Here is a 19,016-nt window from a genome sequence, read left to right on the forward strand (position 1 = left end):
AAAGAGACTTTGTGTCTCTGAGCTGTGAGGAGGACGACAGCTCTGCTGGATGGACTCTGAGGAGAAACACAAGCAAACAACAGAGACTTCGGTGTGGAGGTCAGATGACAAAGCCAACCAGTTATTCCTGTAACATCAGTGAAATATTCACATGGGACAGTGGAGTTTACTGGTGTGAGTCCAGAGAGGGTCCCATCAGTAACATGGTTAACCTGACAGTCACTGGTAAGCTGAGTGTGTGGAGTTAGTGTTGATGAAGCTGTGTGTAAATGGATGAAATGCTGTAGTTTGTCTCTGTGTTGAGGTGGATCAGTGATCCTGCAGAGTCCTGTCCTCCCTGTGATGGAGGGAGATGACGTCACTCTGCTCTGTAAAACAAAGACCACTCCCTCCAACCTCCCAGCTGCTTTCTATAAAGATGGCTCCCTCATCAGGAAGCAGCCTACAGGTCACATGACCATCCAGCATGTTTCCAGGTCTGATGAAGGCCTCTACAAGTGTGACATCAGCGGTCATGGAGAGTCTCCATCCAGCTGGATCACTGTCACAGGTGACACACTCACCTGTCTGTGTTTCTGCAGCTTTCAACATTCACAATGTGACGACAACTTAATGACTGTGTTTGCTTTATTTTAGGGGAACAAACCACCACACCTCCACCTACATCCACACCTCCACCTACATCCACACCTCCTCCATCACGCTCTCCTCCTGTTCTCTCTGTGTTGACATGTGTTGGATCAGTCTGTGTTGTGGTTCTACTGGTGTTACTGGTTCTGCTGGTGAGACGATGTGTTCACAGGAAACCTGAAGGTGAGACTCAGACGTCCTGATCTTACAAGAGTTGGTTTACTGAATGATTTTAAAAAATTTACTATTGTTACTTTGTTGGATTGACATTCTTTTCCCATTGAAGTAATTATAATTTGTTGAAAATTACAAACATAGAAATGTTTTCCAAAATAATTTCTTTATACAAGAGTTATGACAGCGGTTAAATGTTATTATTTCAGCTGAACAAGAAGAAGTTGCAAATGATAATTTCACAGATGACATCACATATAGTGACATCAAATCATCACATCATCAGCAAAGGGCAATCAAAGAACACAGAGGTAACATTGTGTTTTTCTCTCACGTGATATGGGTGGTAGTTGTGAAATAATTGTTTCTGCCAGACCTTGTCAAGATAGCCAGCTAGATAGATATGGGAACCATGAAGAAACTGCTAGGAAAGCCTCAATCACCAATTACCTGGAGAGGATAAGTTAAGGATAAGTCCTCATAAGGTCTGATCCAGATAAATAATAGCTACACCCTGCCAGTGGTCAGAAAACCCGTTGGGATAATAAGCTAAAGGAGGAGATAGAAGCCACTGACATCAAGACAAGAAAGCTCCTGATACAATTCAGAACAGCAGGGTGCAAGTATGGCCTGGAAGTCCCGAGATCAAAATGGGACAAGCACCTACCACAACACAAAGAGAGAAACGTAATTAAATGTATTCTACAAGATGAAAACCGCATTGTTGCTTCTAAAACCAAGGTTAAACTAATGGACTGTCCTTAAACTAACTTACATCTTTCATTCTGCAGACATTGATACAGATGTGGTGTACTCAGCAGTGAGAACTGAAGATGTCACTTGTGGACACATAGCCATCAAACCAAAGAAGATCAGAGGTACAGCTGCTGTTTGTCTGAACAGAGTGAAAACCAACTGTTCTTTTCATGTCCTCACGTTTCCATTCTACACTGAACAAAAATATAAACGCAGTGCTTTTGTTTTTGCTCCCATTTGTCATGAGCTGAACTTAAAGATCTGAAACATTTTCTACATACACAAAGAACCCATTACTCTCAAATATTGTTCACAAATTTGTCTAAATCTGTGTTGACATGCCACACCTGTGAGGTGGGATGGATTATCTGCGCAAAGGAGAAGTGCTCACTAACAGAGATTTAGACAGATTTGTGAACAATATTTGAGTGTAATAGGTCTTTTCCTCTATGTTGAGAATGTTTCAGATCTTTGAGTTTAGCTCATGAAAAATGGGAGCAAAAACAAAAGTGTTGCGTTTATATTTTTGTTCTGTGTAATTTAGCTAATCCTAACATGATGTCATCATTTGGTAGTCACAGATAATCAGGGAGGACCACCCTGTTTCTGCACTAATAAGCATTGTTAGTGAGCAAGGATGTCACACATGCAAGCTAAACCAACAATCCAGAATACTGGGTCATTGAATACTAGGTAACACTGGGTAGAACACTACAACTAGAAAAATGTAAACCATTTGGTGCAGTCCTAGTTATAAGAACACCATCCAGGAAGGTACTGTTTGGATACTACATGTTCAATTCAATTTTATATTTACAGTGCTAGATGACAACGGTAGCCTGAAGGCACGTTCCATTATAAGGTAAAGATACTACAATAATACAGGAAAATCAGAGAAACACCAACAATCCGATGACCCCCTATGAGCAAGCACTTTGATGACAGTAGCAAGGAAAAACTTAAAAAAAAAGAAACCTCCAGCAGAACCAGGCTCAGGGAGGGGTGGGGATCTGGTGTAACCAGGTGGGGGTGAGGAGAGGAAGACAGGAAAAAGACATGCAACATATAAACCGAACCGCGTGTGGTGGTGGTCTGAATGTTCAGCCTGTCTGAGAAATCGTGTCCTTCTTTTAATTCTTAATGTTATTCAATGGAGTTGATGACTGTGGCTTTGAAAGAGGAGGGGAGAGAAACCACTGATATCACATGCACCAGTATGATGACTGAAAGCTGGAAAGCTTTAAAATTACAGGGAAAGTCTGAACTGGGACTGTGTGTGATGCAGAGAGGTGGAGATTGGAGGTCTTGATTGAACTACAAAGCTTGTAATCATGTTTCCTGTTGTTTGAACTGTGTGTGTTTGTATTCAGACTTTAAACCAGAGCCAGACGTCGTCTACTCTTCACTGAAGTAGTCCACCAGTCCACCAGTCCAACCACTGATGTCCATCTGCTGGTTTCTAACTGGTCCCCCCAGCACCTCAGACAAGAGGAAATCCACATGTTGAAAATTTTTTTATATGCTTCATATCATTTTCTAACCAAATTATACTCAAATAATTAAAAAATAAAATAATTTGTCTTAATTGAAATGCAATCGGTCATATACAAATATTAGTTATTTTATGACACCAACGTCTTTGATATCTTTGCATTATTAAAGATGTATATATATTTTTTTGTTGTGACACTTTCGTCGTGTGGTTCAGTGGGTTTCACTGAGATGTCGGATGGAAACTTTAACTTGTTTACTTGTGGCTAACTGATGTACATCTCTCTTCAATGCAGGAAACACACACATTACAGGAAAAAGCAAAGACATCATTCAATACTGTGAACTGCACAGCAGAGCTTCAGTACAGGATGTGTCTGTTTGAGACTGAAAGACTTTATGTCCTTGGACACTCAGAAACCAACCAGCAGCAGGTGACATGGTGTACATTTTCATTTTAATGTGTTTAATTTAGTTTAAATGTGAGAATTGTCCAGTGGTTTCAACAATTTTGCCTTTTTTTCCCTCATTTAAATTGATTATAAAATGGAAAATGGGGTTAGTCTTTGAAAGCTGAACTTACTTTTTATTCAATAATCCCAAGCATCATTTTAGTTATCATTAGTCCTTGTGGGAAACCTTCACAATGTCACAAAGAGACTTTTAACATCCAAACTTAGAAAATATTTTTTGGGCTAAACAAATCCTTTAGATCTTGCCCTGAGGTCTTTTCTGAAAACTGTTTGGTCACCACCTACAGACAAATCAGTTCTTCTCATTAGCATTCAATTTTTTTGTGGTCTGAAACTACAAACTTCTGTAACAAACACATACAAGGAACGCCATAACCATTTGGCTAGCATAGCATACAAGAACATCTGTGCTGAATACAGTCCAGAGGTGAAAATGAGACACACCCTCTAGGGTGATTGAAAATGATCAAGCTAAGATCCTGCAGGACTTTCAGACACAGAAAAACATAAAAAAATTTGTGATACAGATGTTTTAATGCTTCAGTTTATAACTTCTGTTATTCTGGTAGGACAGAAGAATTCCCAACTCAGCACTTCCTGCATTTGCCCTAAGCTTCCTATTTGACTGTCCCTAAAGTACCTCACCTAGGATGTGAACTGAAGGATCCTCAAATGGTTCAATCACCTTGAATCTAGTCCCTTTTAGCCCTTTTTAATAGACCAAGCTGAGACTCTTGAGAGAGCCCAGATACAAAGGAAGCCATTTTGACCCTCAGTCATCTTTTTGGTCTCTTCCTACAGAGCTCATGGCCATAGTAAGAATGTTCGCCGATAAACCCAAAGCGTTTTTTTCATCTCTCCATTAAATATAACATAGCACTACATCTGTGTTATAGAGGTGCACCAGTCCTTTATAAGCAAGATCAGAAAAATACTTGAACAAGGTGTTCAAGTATTTTGCAATCTTGGTCACAAAATGCTTAACAAAAGGCTTCACATGAAACCCTTAATTCGAGTCAGGAACTATCTCAACCCAGAGTGTGCACTCTGCTTTATTCCAGTTAGGAATGATAGTATTAAACTGCTGAAGGTCTGAATTCTTATTCCAGCTATTTCATACTTGGGTACAAAGTGCTTGAGTGTGAGGTGGAGGTCTTTATTCTGTAAACCACAATGTCTGCAAAAACTAGAGAGATCCTAAAATCAGTGAACCTAATAATGAATCCAATACACTGTCCTTGTTGGCTATAGAAATTCTGTCTGTAAAAAACGTGAACAAAATTGAAGATCAAAGTGCAGCTCTGGTGGAGTCAAACAAGCATCAGGAAGGAGTCTGAGTTGTTGTGGACTCACTACCCTCACTACAGTAGCACAAGGACCAGTTTTCCTGCAGAAATTTATCAGATTTCCATCCATCCATCTAAATATTTTAACCCAAAAGCACCTGGCAAACGACACCCGGAGTAATGTAACTGAATGTATTCTCCGAGATGAAAACCGCATTTATCCACCTGAATCCAAAGTCTGAGTAATGGACTTCCTGTCCTCTCCAGCATTATGGCATTGATCTTACAAAAACAAGCTGAGGATTTATACTTGTAGGAAAAAGAAATCACTCAGCAAAGCTTAATGTCTTTTTTTTTTTTTTTTTTTTACAATGGCTGATCTAACAACTCAAACAAAAAGGAAATACTGTGGATGTTAATTGTTTTGTGAGGATTAGTAAAAATCATCTCAACGTCTGGACAAAAGGATCTGTAATTTAGTTAAAATAATGCACATCTCAAATTGTAGCAAATTAAGCTATTGCTTAATTTTGTCTTCTCTTGAGTCCTGAATGTAAAACCAAAGCAGCAACTTCCTGTTGTTCACTACAGCGTGTTCCATTTTGGCTCATAATACTGTTCATGTTGTGAGAACATGTTTGCTTTGTGCTTTGTGGTGAAGTGCATCAGTTTGCATTAACAGAAGATAAAAGCTCTGTGGTCGACCGCCTTTTTTGCACAAACACCCACGGGTTCCTTCTGGTCAACTGTTTGTTCACAACAGAGGTGGTAAGCACTGTAAAAAATTAACCCTTAAGTGTGCAGTGCTATTACAGTTGCTGCTGTTAAAGTGATTTACGTGTTTGATTCTTCAGACACTGATCCATCTGCAGTGTATTAGGCTGTGAGAAAACAAGATGCCACTTATGAACAATTAGCCAAAGAGGACCAGAGGTACAGCTGCTTTTTATCTTTAACTCTGAAAAAAGCCAAGCAAGTTGTTTTTCTTCCTGCCAAGTTAAACTACTCCTTTTTAAACACAGTGAACAGTGCTACCCTACCTATTTCCAGTTTGTATTATCCACAAAGCTAAAGACACACTTACCATACTCAAGATCATTCTGTAAATTCAAATTAAACTTACTAAAAAAACTTAATGCAAAGAAAAAAAGATTAAAAAAAGAAAACATATGACACACAATAAACAATTTGATGTGCAGTAACTTCTTGCAATCAATGTGCTGTTAAATGGCTACAGGATCTAGAACTGAAAGAGCAAACATTTACTCTTCCTAGTGGCTGAAAACTGCCTAGTTGTTGCACTTTTTTGACCACATTTCCAAGATGGTGATCACAAAGTTTCAAGCCTATCTGAGTTTTTCATCACTGGCTCTGTGAACCTGCTGAGAACCAAGAATAAAAAAGGATCTTACAGTTTAATTTCTTTGTCCACTACAGAGGACATAAATAAATAAATAATAATACATTTTTATTTATATAGCACCTTTCAAGACAGAGTCACAAAGTGCACAATATGCACAAAGCGAATTGTCAGGAAAGAGATGGCTGTTTGGAGACACACCTCTTTTATTAATATTTTGAAAAACAAGTTATGGGTACATATTTGCACAACTTTTTAGGTATATGTACAAGTAGCGGTAATTACAAGTACGAAACATGTGCTGTGCTTCATAAACGAGTAACAAATGTAGTACATAACAATAACTTACAGCACACCAGAAAAATAGATTCAGACTACCTTTTAGGCTCAAGTGGATGAATGGATGTTTTCACACTTTTCCACGCTGTCAGATTCCACCGGTGGAGTTGAGCATAACTTGCTTTTCACAAGTTTATTGCCGCACACCATCCACGACTCCCGCTGAACACGTAGCGCTACTTTGAAGTTTGTTTTTCGCGCTACTTGTACGGCACTATGTTGCCTGGCGGATGGACATGTGACCAACATACCACTCTTGAACCCCGATACTGTGTGTCTGATCACATGCCCTTCCGCCAGGCAACGTAGTGCCGTACAACAGCGGAACAAACAAAACAAATCGTCTTACGATATGACAAAAATCAGGGACAATCCATAGAAAAGCCGCACCTGACTAAAAGCCGCAGGGTTCAAACCTTGTGGAAAAAGTAGCGGCTTATAGCCCGACAATTACGGTAATTATTAAAAAGACTGGTTGAGAAATCAACACCATTTTGAGTCCCCAACTATAAGCAAGCCCACCACCCCGACCAGACAACAGAGGCTGGGTAATAAAAGTATAGCCATCCGGGCAAAGTTCAATAAGTGACGAGTAGTCTACAGGTCTCAGTCAGGAATAAAAAATCGAGTTTTTTAGATAATATAAAATCATTCAACAAGAATGATTTATTAAAGAGAGATTGAGCGTTGAAAAGCACCATATTCAGTGAGCTAGAAGCCTCATTATTTGCAGAGGCTCGAGTTAAGGGACGTAAATACACAGGGTTCGAGCCGTCACGCTCATAGAATCCACTCACCGAGGGAAGAAAAAGCCAGCCCGCAGCAGAGTCTGGATAAACCCTCCTGAGGTGGCACAGTCTCAAAGAGCCGGGCCCAGCGTATCCAAACAAGGCCGTGGAAAACAAGTCCCCCTCCATGGAGCTTTTCTGGATACAGGAGACAACGCACGCTCGACGTCACTTACCAGCCAAACCACGCCGCCAGTACATCCTGAGCTTTACCTGAATACCTCCTCTTCTCCCTCTCCTTCTCCGTGGTCTAGAGGGACCACTGAAATCGCCTGACGAGGATCCAGCTAATGGAGGAGGGTGGAAAATGCCAGAGGACGACGAGACATTGTGTGGCATCATAGAGGATCGGATGGATAGCAAAGCCAGGCGATCATACACCAGGGCCACAAATACATCATTAAAACTGAGTGAGAACAGTAGAGCATAAAAAAACAACACAACAGTAGTAGAGCACGACAAACTACAACCGGAAGCGGCAGAGCCAAACACAGGCGCCATCATACCGGAAGCCATCGGTCTGTATATAAACATAATGGATAGGTTGGGTGTCAGGAGGTTAAAAACTAATTTTATTAACCTTTTTTGGTTTTTAACTTTTTAATCTAATTTAATTCTGTAGATGAACTAATTGTTAAAGATTGCTAAGTTCCAGGTTTGAGTATTGTGAATACCATGGTTGATTCAAGACATATTTTGTCAGGGTTCCTGGGTCGGTGACCCAGTGTTTTCAGTTGTGTTCATGTTCAGTTTATTTTGCCACTTCCATGTTCTCACTTCCTGCTTTTCCTGTGTCAGCTCGTCTCGTGTCATTAGCCAGATTATGTTCAGCTGTGGACTCACCGGTCTCTCATTATCATCCTCATCAGTCTATGTATTTAAGCCCTCTTTTCCCTTCGGCCCTTGTCGTGTCATTGATGTTCATGTCGTCTCTCCGTATGTATGTTCAGTTAGTCAGCCAGCCAGCCATTCATCCAGTCTTTCAGCCAGCCAGTCCTTCGTTCCTGCTTTGTTCATTCACCTGCTCCAATAAATCCTCATCATTTCTGCACCGTGAGTCCTGCGTTTGGGTCATCTCTTCCACGCCTCCACACACAACTCCTGTCATATTTAAAGTGTTGGCATCAGTTGAAGATGCTAATATGATTCTAAGTAAATATTTTAGTATATTTTAAGAAAAAAAGTAACTTTAATGCCATTATGTTATTTATATTCCCACAGCTGTGATCCAGTATCTTTGAACTATTATTCAAAGTTTGTTTAATAATGCTGCAAATTTAATTTTTTTTCCTGTGGTTCTGAGGGTTTGACTGAGGTGTCACATGGAAAATTTGACTTGTTTGATAGTGGTTAACTGATACATGTCTGTCTTCAGACATGTATTCATCCTGGCCACTGTTTACATCCCGCCAGATGCGGATGCGCAGGCACTCACGGAGCAGATACTGCACATGGAGCGGACATTCCCGGACTCTCTCATCATTGCTCTTGGGGACTTTAACAAAGCCAATCTGAGCCATGAGCTTCCCAAATACAAGCAGTATATTAAATGCCCGACCAGAGAGGAGAGGACATTAGACCACTGTTACAGCACGATCAGCGGGGCCTATCGTGCGGTGCCCCGCGCTTCACTCGGACTTTCTGACCACGTCATGATCCACCTAATCCCCGCGTACAGACAGAGGCTGAAGCTCTCCAAACCTGTCGTGAGGACCAAAAAACTGTGGAGCAACGAGGCTGTGGAGGAGCTTCGCACGTGTTTGGAGTCTACGGACTGGGACACAATGAAGGCTGCTTCTAACAGCTTGGATGAGTTTACGGACACTGTCACCTCCTATATCCACTTCTGTGAGGACAGCATTGTGCCATCACGCACCAGGGTGAGTTATAACAATGACAAACCCTGGTTTACTCCTAAACTCAAAAAGCTGTTGCTGGAAAAGAGAAAGGCGTTCAGAAGCGGAGACAGGGACTGCTACAGAGAGGCCAAGTACAGGTTCACTAAAGAAGTGGACATTGCTAAACATCAGCACTCTGAGAAGATGGAGCAGCAGATCTCAGAGAATGACTCGGCCTCTGTGTGGAAAGGTTTTAGGAATATCACCAACTACAAGCCTAAAACCCCCCACTCCACTGATGACTTGCTCTTGGCCAACACCCTTAATGACTTTTACTGCCGTTTTGACGAGCCATCAGGCAGCCTTCACACCTCCAACGGCCCCAACAATAGAGGCACTTTGGACACTCATTCCCCCACCTCTCCCCCCTCCATAGAGCCATCACCACCTTCAAATACTTCACCTACAACACCCCCCTCCTCACCCCACACAAAAGAGGATTTCACATCACCTCCTCCCACCACAACTCTTCATATTCATGAAGCAGGTGTGAGGAAGCAATTTAAGAGTCTGAATGCTCGAAAAGCTCCCAGCCCAGACGGTGTGTCTCCTGCCACCCTCAGACACTGTGCAAATGAGCTGTGTTCTTTCTCCTCTGCTCTTCTCCCTGTATACCAACTGCTGCACCTCCATCCACCAGTCTGTCAAGCTAATCAAGTTTGCAGATGACACCACCGTTATTGGACTCATCTCGGACGGGGATGAGTCTGCCTACAGGAGGGAGGTTGAACGTCTGGTGTCCTGGTGCAGCCACAACAACCTGGTGCTGAATGCCCAGAAGACAGTGGAGATTATTGTGGACTTCAGGAAACACACAGCTTCACTCTCCTCCATCATCCTGACTGACACCCCCATCACCTCTGTGGACTCATTCCGCTTCCTGAGTACCACCATCACCCAGGACCTGAAGTGGGAGCCCACCATCACCTCCGTCATTAAGAAAGCCCAGCAGAGGATGTACTTCCTGAGGCAGCTGAAGAAATTCAACCTGCCAACACGGACGATGATGCAATTCTACACTGCAATCATCGAGTCCATCCTCACCTCCTCCATCACCGTGTGGTACGCTGGAGCCACTATCAGGGACAAACAGAGACTGCAGCGTGTTGTGCGCTCTGCTGAGAAGGTGATTGGCTGCACACTCCCATCTCTGCAGGACCTGTACACCTCCAGGACACTGGGGCATGCAGCTCGGATCTCAGCTGACCCTTCTCACCCTGGACACAGTCTGTTTGACCTGCTCCCCTCAGGCAGGAGGCTCCGGTCCATTCGCACCAGAACCTCGCGCCATAAGAACAGTTTCTTCCCCTCTGCTGTTGGACACATGAACAATAACCGTATGACTGTTCCCACTACTAACACATGACCCTACGCTGTGTTCACTGCATCATTCCATGTTTGGCACTGATCACCACCTGCACTCATGTATATATCTTTCTACGTAGCACTTTTAATTCTTATTCTTATTTTTATTTTTTCATGTCTATTTAAGCGTAATTTATGACAGTATGTTTGCACTGAAGCACCGCAGCAATTTCCTAATGTTGTAAACCTGCTCAACATTTGGCAATAAAACCCTTTCTGATTTCTGATTTCAGTGCAGGAAACAAACACTACACTGAAACTGCAGACTAACAACAGCAGTAACATCATTAAGTAGCCATAGATGTGTGAGAAAATCTTCAATATAGGAAGTATCTGTTTGAGACTGAAAAGTACACTTTTAGAGACCAGTGAGTAGGACATATGGTGATTTTATTTTCCCTTTAAATTGTTCAATATTTCCAGTAGTTCAAACATGAATCTATTCATTTTCAAATGGTTTAAATTCAGTTTTGGGGGGTTGTCTACTGCTCCTCCTTGAATCGCTACCTTATCGTGGTGGAGGGGTTTGTGTGTCCCAGGGATCCCAGGGGCTATGTTGTCTGGGGGCTTTTGCCCCCTGGTAGGGTCTCCCATGGCAAATTGGTCCTGGGTGAGGGACCAGACAAAGAGCGATTCAGAAGACCCTTATGAAAAGGATATCGAGGGAACAGGCCCGGGGACGGTGCCCGAGAGCAAGCGTCTGGTGGCCGGGCCTTAGTCCATGGGGCCCGGCCGGGCACAGCCTGAAGAGGAGACATGGGCCCATCGTCCCGCAGGCCCACCACCCGCAGGAGGCGCCATAGGGGTCGGGTGCATTGTGTGCCGGGTGGCGGCCAGGAGCGGAGGCCCTGGCGGACTGACCCCCGGCTGCCAAGACTGGCAATAGGGACATGGAATGTTACCTCTCTGGTGTGGAAGGAGCCTGAGTTAGTGCGTGAGGTTGAGAGGTACCGGCTAGATATAGTCGGGCTCACCTCTACGCATGGCTTGGGCTCTGGAACCAGTCTCCTGGAGAGGGGCTGGACTCTGTCTCAGTCTGGAGTTGCCCCTGGTGAGAGGCGGCGGGCTGGGGTGGGTATTCTAATATCCCCTCGGCTTGCTGCCAGTACGTCGGGGTTTTTCCCGGTGGACGAGAGGGTTTGTTCCCTGCGCCTTAGGGTCGGGGAACAGGTCCTGACTGTCATCTGCGCTTATGCGCCGAGTGCCAGTTCAGAGTACCCAGCCTTCTTAGACTACCTGGGGGGGGGGGGGGGGGGGGGGGGGGGGGGTGCTGGAATGTGCTCCACCTGGAGACTCTGTTGTCCTGCTGGGAGACTTCAATGCTCACGTGGGTAATGACAGCGAGACCTGGAGGGGCGTGATTGGGAGGAACGGCCTCCCTGATCTGAACCTGAGCGGTGCTTTGTTATTGGACTTCTGTGCTAATCACAGTTTGGCCATAACGAACACCCTGTTCGAACATAAGAGTGTCCATAAGTGCACGTGGCACCAGGACGCTCTAGGCCGTAGGTCGATGATCGATTTTGTAATCGTATCACCAGACCTGCGACCATATGTTCTGGACACTCGGGTAAAGAGAGGGGCTGAGCTGTCAACTGATCACCACCTGGTGGTGAGTTGGATCAGGTGGCGGGGGAGGACGCTGGACAGACCTGGTGCACCTAAACGCACAGTGAGGGTGTGTTGGGAACGTCTAGCAGAGGCCCCAGTCCGCGAGATCTTCAACGCACACCTCCAGCAGAGCTTCAACAGCATTCCGAGGGAGACTGGGGACATTGAGTCCGAATGGACCATGTTCAGCGTCTCCATTGCCGAAGCTGCTGCATTGAGCTGCGGCCGCAAGGTGGTTGGTGCCTGCCGTGGTGGTAATCCCCGAACCAAATGGTGGACACCAGAGGTGAAGGGAGCCACCAGGCTGAAGAAGGAGTCCTATCGGGCTTGGTTAGCCTGTGGGACTCCGGAGGCAGCCGACAGGTATCGACAGGCCAAGCGGAGTTCGGAGAGGCCATGGAAAAAGACTTTCGGACTGCCTCGAAGAGATTCTGGCAAACCGTCAGGCGTCTCAGGAGGGGAAAGCGGTGCTCTACCTGCACTGTGTATAGTGCTGGCGGAGCGCTACTGACGTCGACTGAGAAAATTGTCAGGGGTGGAAGGAATACTTCGAGGACCTCCTTAATCCCACTGACACGTCTTCCGAGGAGGAAGCAGAGTCTAGGGATGAGGGGAATGACCCGCCAATTTCCAGGGACGAGGTCACTGAGGCAGTTAAACAACTCCTTGGTGGCAGAGCCCCTGGTGTTGATGAGGTCCGCCCCGAGTTCCTGAAGGCTCTGGACGTTGTAGGGCTGTCCTGGTTGACACACCTCTGCAATGTTGCGTGGAGATCAGGGGCAGTACCTGTGGACTGGCAGACCGGGGTGGTGGTCCCCATCTTCAAGAAGGGGGACCGGAGGGTGTGTTCCAACTACAGCGGTTTTCGTCCTGGTCGCGGAACACTGGACCAGCTCTTTATCCTCTCGAGGATACTTGAGGGTGCATGGGAATTTGCCCAACCAGTCTACATGTGTTTTGTGGACTTGGAGAAGGCATTCGACCGTGTCCCTCGGGGTGTCCTGTGGGAGGTGTTGCGGGAGTATGGGGTGTCTGGCCCATTGCTACGGGCCATTCGATCCCTATACAACCGTTGCAAGAGCTTGGTTCGCATTGCCGGCAATAAGTCGGACTCGTTCCCGGTGGGTGATGGGCTCCGCCAGGGCTGCCCTTTGTCTCCGGTTCTGTTCATAATTTTTATGGACAGGATTTCTAGGCGCAGCCAAGTGGCGGAGGGCTTTCGCTTTGGTGGCCTCAGAATCTCATCTCTGATTTTTGCGGATGATGTGGTTCTGTTGGCTTCATCGGGTGAGGGCCTCCAGCTCGCAGTGGAACGGTTCGCAGCCGAGTGTGAAGCAGCGGGAATGAGGATCAGCACCTCCAAATCTGAGGCCATGGTTCTCAGCCGGAAATAGGTGGAGTGCCCACTCCGGGTCGGGGATGAGTTCCTGCCCCAAGTGGAGGAGTTCAAGTATCTCGGGGCCTTGTTCGCGAGTGATGGGAGAAGGGAGCCGGAGATCGACAAACGGATTGGGGCTGCAGCTGCAGTAATGCGGACGCTGCACCGGTCCGTCGTGGTGAAGAGGGAGCTGAGTGTAAAAGCAAAGCTCTCAATTTACCAGTCGATCTACGTCCCTACCCTCACCTATGGCCACGAGCTGTGGGTAGTGACCGAAAGAACGAGATCGTGGATACAAGCGGCAGAAATGAGCTTCCTCCGAAGGGTGGCTGGCCTCTCCCTTAGAGATAGGGTGAGAAGTTCGGCCATCCGGGAGGGGCTCAGAGTAGAGCAGCTGCTGCTCCACATCGAAAGGAGGGTGGTCAAATCTCTGCACTCCAGCCCTCTGTGCATAAGAGTGCTGGAACATCATTATTATGTACACATTTTTCCATCTGGTATATGTAAATGTTCTCTTTCTCCCGTAGCCAGACTGACATTGCGATTTCATTTACCTATCGGTGCAATAGCCTGCATCCTGCTCAGATCCATCATAATGCCACAGTACTTTGACTTCCTCTCGCCAGATTGCCATTAATAGACAGAGGATGTATGTATTCATTCCTGAGGTGTAAAAAGTAATCAGGTAGATGCATTAAGGGCAGAAGGGTGATAATCCTCTCCTCTTCGCACTCTCATATTTCGTTGCCTTTCATCACCCTCTTCTCGGTGCATGCCGGGAGCAAAATTTGATTGATAAGGAAAGCATAAACAGCGTGACATGGAGAGAAGCTGAGTTCATAAAGAACATCATCGATTGTTTGTTCACCTATGGCCACGAGCTGTGGGTAGTGACCGAAAGAACGAGATCGCGGATACAAGCGGCAGAAATGAGCTTCCTCCGAAGGGTGGCTGGCCTCTCCCTTAGAGATAGGGTGAGAAGTTCGGCCATCCGGGAGGGGCTCAGAGTAGAGCAGCTGCTGCTCCACATCGAAAGGAGCCAGCTGAGGTGGTTCGGGCATCCTACAAGGATGCCCCCTGGGCGCCTCCTGGGTGAGGTGTTCCAGGCATGTCCCACCGGGAGGAGGCCCCGGGGCAGACCCAGGACACGCTGGAGAGATTATATCTCTCGGCTGGCCTGGGAACGCCTTGGTATTCCCCCGGATAAGCTGGAGGAGGTGGCTGGGGAGAGGGAGGTCTGGGCCTCTTTGCTTAGGCTGCTGCCCCCGCGACCCGGCCTCGGATAAAGCGGATGAAGATGGATGGGGTTGTCTACTGGTCAGACAAAAGCATATTTCAACGTATTAGCTTGGACACCAGACAAAGTTTTGCAAGTTTTTGTATTGGCTGTTTTACAAAACATTGTGCACAACCAGTGTTGGGGAGTAACGGAATACATGTACCGCCGTTACATATTTAAAATACAAAATATGAGTAACTGTATTCCGTTACAGTTACCGTTTAAAAAGGTGGTATTTAGAATACAGTTACTTTGTTGAAATAAATGGATTACACAGCGGTACTTTCCTGTTTCATGTTGTCGCGGGTCAGGACTGTTTGGGTTTTGTTTGACAGCTACGTTCTGTTGTTCCAGGCGGCAGCGTTACGGTTGCCATGGTTACAGGGTGACGCTATCTCTCTCTGTGTGTTTCCTGGGTGAGAGAGAGCGCCTTTTTGTTGTTGTTGTGCTAAGCTAATAGGCAGAATGCTACAGGTATAGCTCTAAAGAATGTAGCATCATCCGTACTGCAGGGAGAATGGACTGCCATACACGTTGTGTGTCTGTGAGCGAGGGAGGGAGAAAAAGGAAAAGTACGAATGGTCATCGAGCAAAAACGGGAGCTGGAAGCATGTAAATATAATACAGGGAGTGCAGAATTATTAGGCAAGTTGTATTTTTGAGGAATAATTTTATTATTGAACAACAACCATGTTCTCAATGAACCCAAAAAACTCATTAATACCAAACCTGAATGTTTTTGAAAGTAGTTTTTAGCTTGTTTTTAGTTTGAGCTATTTTAGGGGGATATCTGTGTGTGCAGGTGACTATTACTGTGCATAATTATTAGGCAACTTAACAAAAAACAAATATATACCCATTTCAATTATTTATTTTTACCAGTGAAACCAATATAACATCTCCACATTCACAAATATACATTTCTGACATTCAAAAACAAAACAGCGACCAATATAGCCACCTTTCTTTGCAAGGACACTCAAAAGCCTGCCATCCATGGATTCTGTCAGTGTTTTGATCTGTTCACCATCAACATTGCGTGCAGCAGCAACCACAGCCTCCTAGACACTGTTCAGAGAGGTGTACTGTTTTCCCCCCTTGTAAATCTCACATTTGATGATGGACCACAGGTTCTCAATGGGGTTCAGATCAGGTGAACAAGGAGGCCATGTCATTAGTTTTTCTTCTTTTATACCCTTTCTTGCCAGCCACGCTGTGGAGTACTTGGACGCGTGTGATGGAGCATTGTCCTGCATGAAAATCATGTTTTTCTTGAAGGATGCAGACTTCTTCCTGTACCACTGCTTGAAGAAGGTGTCTTCCAGAAACTGGCAGTAGGACTGGGAGTTGAGCTTGACTCCATCCTCAACCCGAAAAGGCCCCACAAGCTCATCTTTGATGATACCAGCCCAAACCAGTACTCCACCTCCACCTTGCTGGCGTCTGAGATAGATAGGGGGATATCTGGAGCTCTCTGCCCTTTACCAATCCAGCCACGGGCCCATCCATCTGGCCCATCAAGACTCACTCTCATTTCATCAGTCCATAAAACCTTAGAAAAACCAGTCTTGAGATATTTCTTGGCCCAGTCTTGACGTTTCAGCTTGTGTGTCTTGTTCAGTGGTGGTCGTCTTTCAGCCTTTCTTACCTTGGCCATGTCTCTGAGTATTGCACACCTTGTGCTTTTGGGCACTCCAGTGATGTTGGAGCTCTGAAATATGGCCAAACTGGTGGCAAGTGGCATCTTGGCAGCTGCACGCTTGACTTTTCTCAGTTCATGGGCAGTTATTTTGCACCTTGGTTTTTCCACACGCTTCTTGCGACCCTGTTGACTATTTTGAATGAAACGCTTGATTGTTCGATGATCACGCTTCAGAAGCTTTGCAATTTTGAGACTGCTGCATCCCTCTGCAAGATATCTCACTATTTTTGACTTTTCTGAGCCTGTCAAGTCCTTCTTTTGACCCATTTTGCCAAAGGAAAGGAAGTTGCCTAATAATTATGCACACCTGATATAGGGTGTTGATGTCATTAGACCACACCCCTTCTCATTACAGAGATGCAGATCACCTAATATGCTTAATTGGTAGTAGGCTTTCGAGCCTATACAGCTTGGAGTAAGACAACATGCACGAAGAGGATGATGTGGAAATACTAATTTGCCTAATAATTCTGCACTTCCTGTAATAACCACTGCAGCCAAGAAGAGTGCCTGACGAGCCCAGTTGTAAGTAAGCTATTAAGACTCGACTGTACGCTGTGTTCGTGTTTTCCTCCGAAACAATAAGTTCCATTGGAGCAGCCTTTCAACGCCTCTCTCTGTCTCTCGCAAGCAAAGTTGACCCACACAACAAAGTAAAGCTATTTTTTGGCTATGAGCCCGACACGGAACCAACGTATTAGTCAGAGGTCTCTTTACTACAGTTCGGAGCCGCGAACCTTCAGTAACACTAATAAATCACACAGCAATAGTAGATTCACGTAGTTGTAAACAGCATGATAATATAGTAAGTAATCCAAAGTATTCAGAATACGTTACTCTCATTGAGTAACGTAACGGAATACGTTACAGAATACATTTTGGGGCATGTATTCTGTAATCTGAAATGGAATACATTTTAAAAGTAACCTTCCCAACTCTGTGCACAGCAGATAATATTTTATGAGAACACGTATTTAAGTTATTCACATCTATTGAAAAATGTATTGTTGAATGATAATCTGGCTCTGGATTATGGAGTAAATGAATGAAATGGATAGGCTAGATGTGCTTCTCTCCAGCCAGGAGATCTTGCTGTTCTCAGACAATACCAAGGAATCCCTAAATCCGCTGAAACTCATAATCCCTATAGAGTTTCCTGGCGCTCCACCTCTTACTCCTGCTCCTCTGAGGGCACAGAAGAGGTGGAGTAATCAGCTGAGGGCTCTGTAATTTGGTCATCAAAGAATTCCCAATTCAGCATTTGCCCTTGGCTTGTGACAAGGCAGGGTCCAACGCCCACTGGGAATGAGTCTGAATTATTGCCAGCAATGCGGACCAACCTCTTGCAACAGTTGTACAAGAACTGAAACCCCATACTCTTTAAACACCTTACACAGAATACTTCAAGGGACATGCTCAAATGCCTCTAAACTCCACAAAAAACATATAGACAGGTTGAGCAAACTCCTGTGCACCTTAAAATGTCCTTGAGAGGATAACGAGCTGGTCCAGTGTTCCACGGCCAGGATGAAAACGACAATGTTCCTCCTGTATCAACTAAATAGTCTTTCCTTGGGAGGCTGAGGAATGCGATCCCCCTATAACTCGAGCTAGCCGTTAAAGATGCGCACTCAGACCAAAGCACAAACATTTGTTAAAATTATTTTTATATTTTTATATATTGTATATTGTTTATTTAGACTCAAAGAACTCAAAAAAATCACATACTTGAAATACCAGTTAAAATTGTATTTTTTTTTCTTGTTTTGTTCTGCCAGGATTGCAACTGTCATATAAATATGTTATTATGTTTTATAACAGCAGTAGTTTTAATGCTATTTGTATTTTATGCATGCTTATTGATTCGTGTTCAGCTGTGATCTGGTTTCTTTGCATTATTAATAAAACCTTTGGTCTCACCTTTTTTGCTGTGTGGTGATGTTTGTTTCACTAATGTGACAGATGGAAAATTTCATTTGTTTGGTTGTGGCTAAATGATAATTAGAAAAAATATATATCTTCAGTGCAGAAAGCCAACTTTAGATTGCAACTGCAGACTAAAACCAGTAAAAACATTGTTCAGTCTCTGAAAGATGTACAGGAAAGCTTCAGTACTTCAGACTGAAACACTTGTACTAATACTAGTATCTGAGGAAATATTTTTTGACACTTGATCTTTTTAATTCATTGGTCTAAAGCATCACATTTTTACACTGTTATTTACACTGTCACATTTCACTGTTATTGCTCTGGGAAAATTTCAGTGTCACAAACAGAACTTTAACATGACAACAAGAACTGAAAGGTTTTGGTGTCTGAAACTAGAAACTCATGAACATGTGATATGACTCAGACTGGACTTCTTTTTGCATCATACCTCATGAAACAGCACAGAGCCTCTCCTAATAAACCACCCAGAAGCTTGAAATGATCATGACTCATGTTTCAAGTCTTCCATCTACTGGTTTTACTGGGTATTATACCAG

The 19,016-nt window shown here is 44.5% G+C and overlaps 1 protein-coding gene and 1 long non-coding RNA gene across 2 annotated transcripts in view; both read left to right on the forward strand.

The window, feature by feature from the left end:
- Positions 1-19,016, forward strand: part of LOC145425734 (coxsackievirus and adenovirus receptor-like) — a 312,252-nt gene that overhangs the window by 240,224 nt on the left and 53,012 nt on the right. The window lies entirely within an intron of this gene.
- Positions 1,012-3,254, forward strand: LOC145425762 (uncharacterized). Its single transcript, XR_013906500.1, has 3 exons — positions 1,012-1,115; positions 1,596-1,682; positions 2,931-3,254. It is a non-coding gene; the product is annotated as an uncharacterized LOC145425762 (long non-coding RNA).

The sequence above is a fragment of the Astatotilapia calliptera genome, chromosome 3, assembly GCF_964374335.1.
Source record: "Astatotilapia calliptera chromosome 3, fAstCal68.1, whole genome shotgun sequence".
In the NCBI taxonomy this organism is placed as follows: domain Eukaryota; kingdom Metazoa; phylum Chordata; class Actinopteri; order Cichliformes; family Cichlidae; genus Astatotilapia; species Astatotilapia calliptera.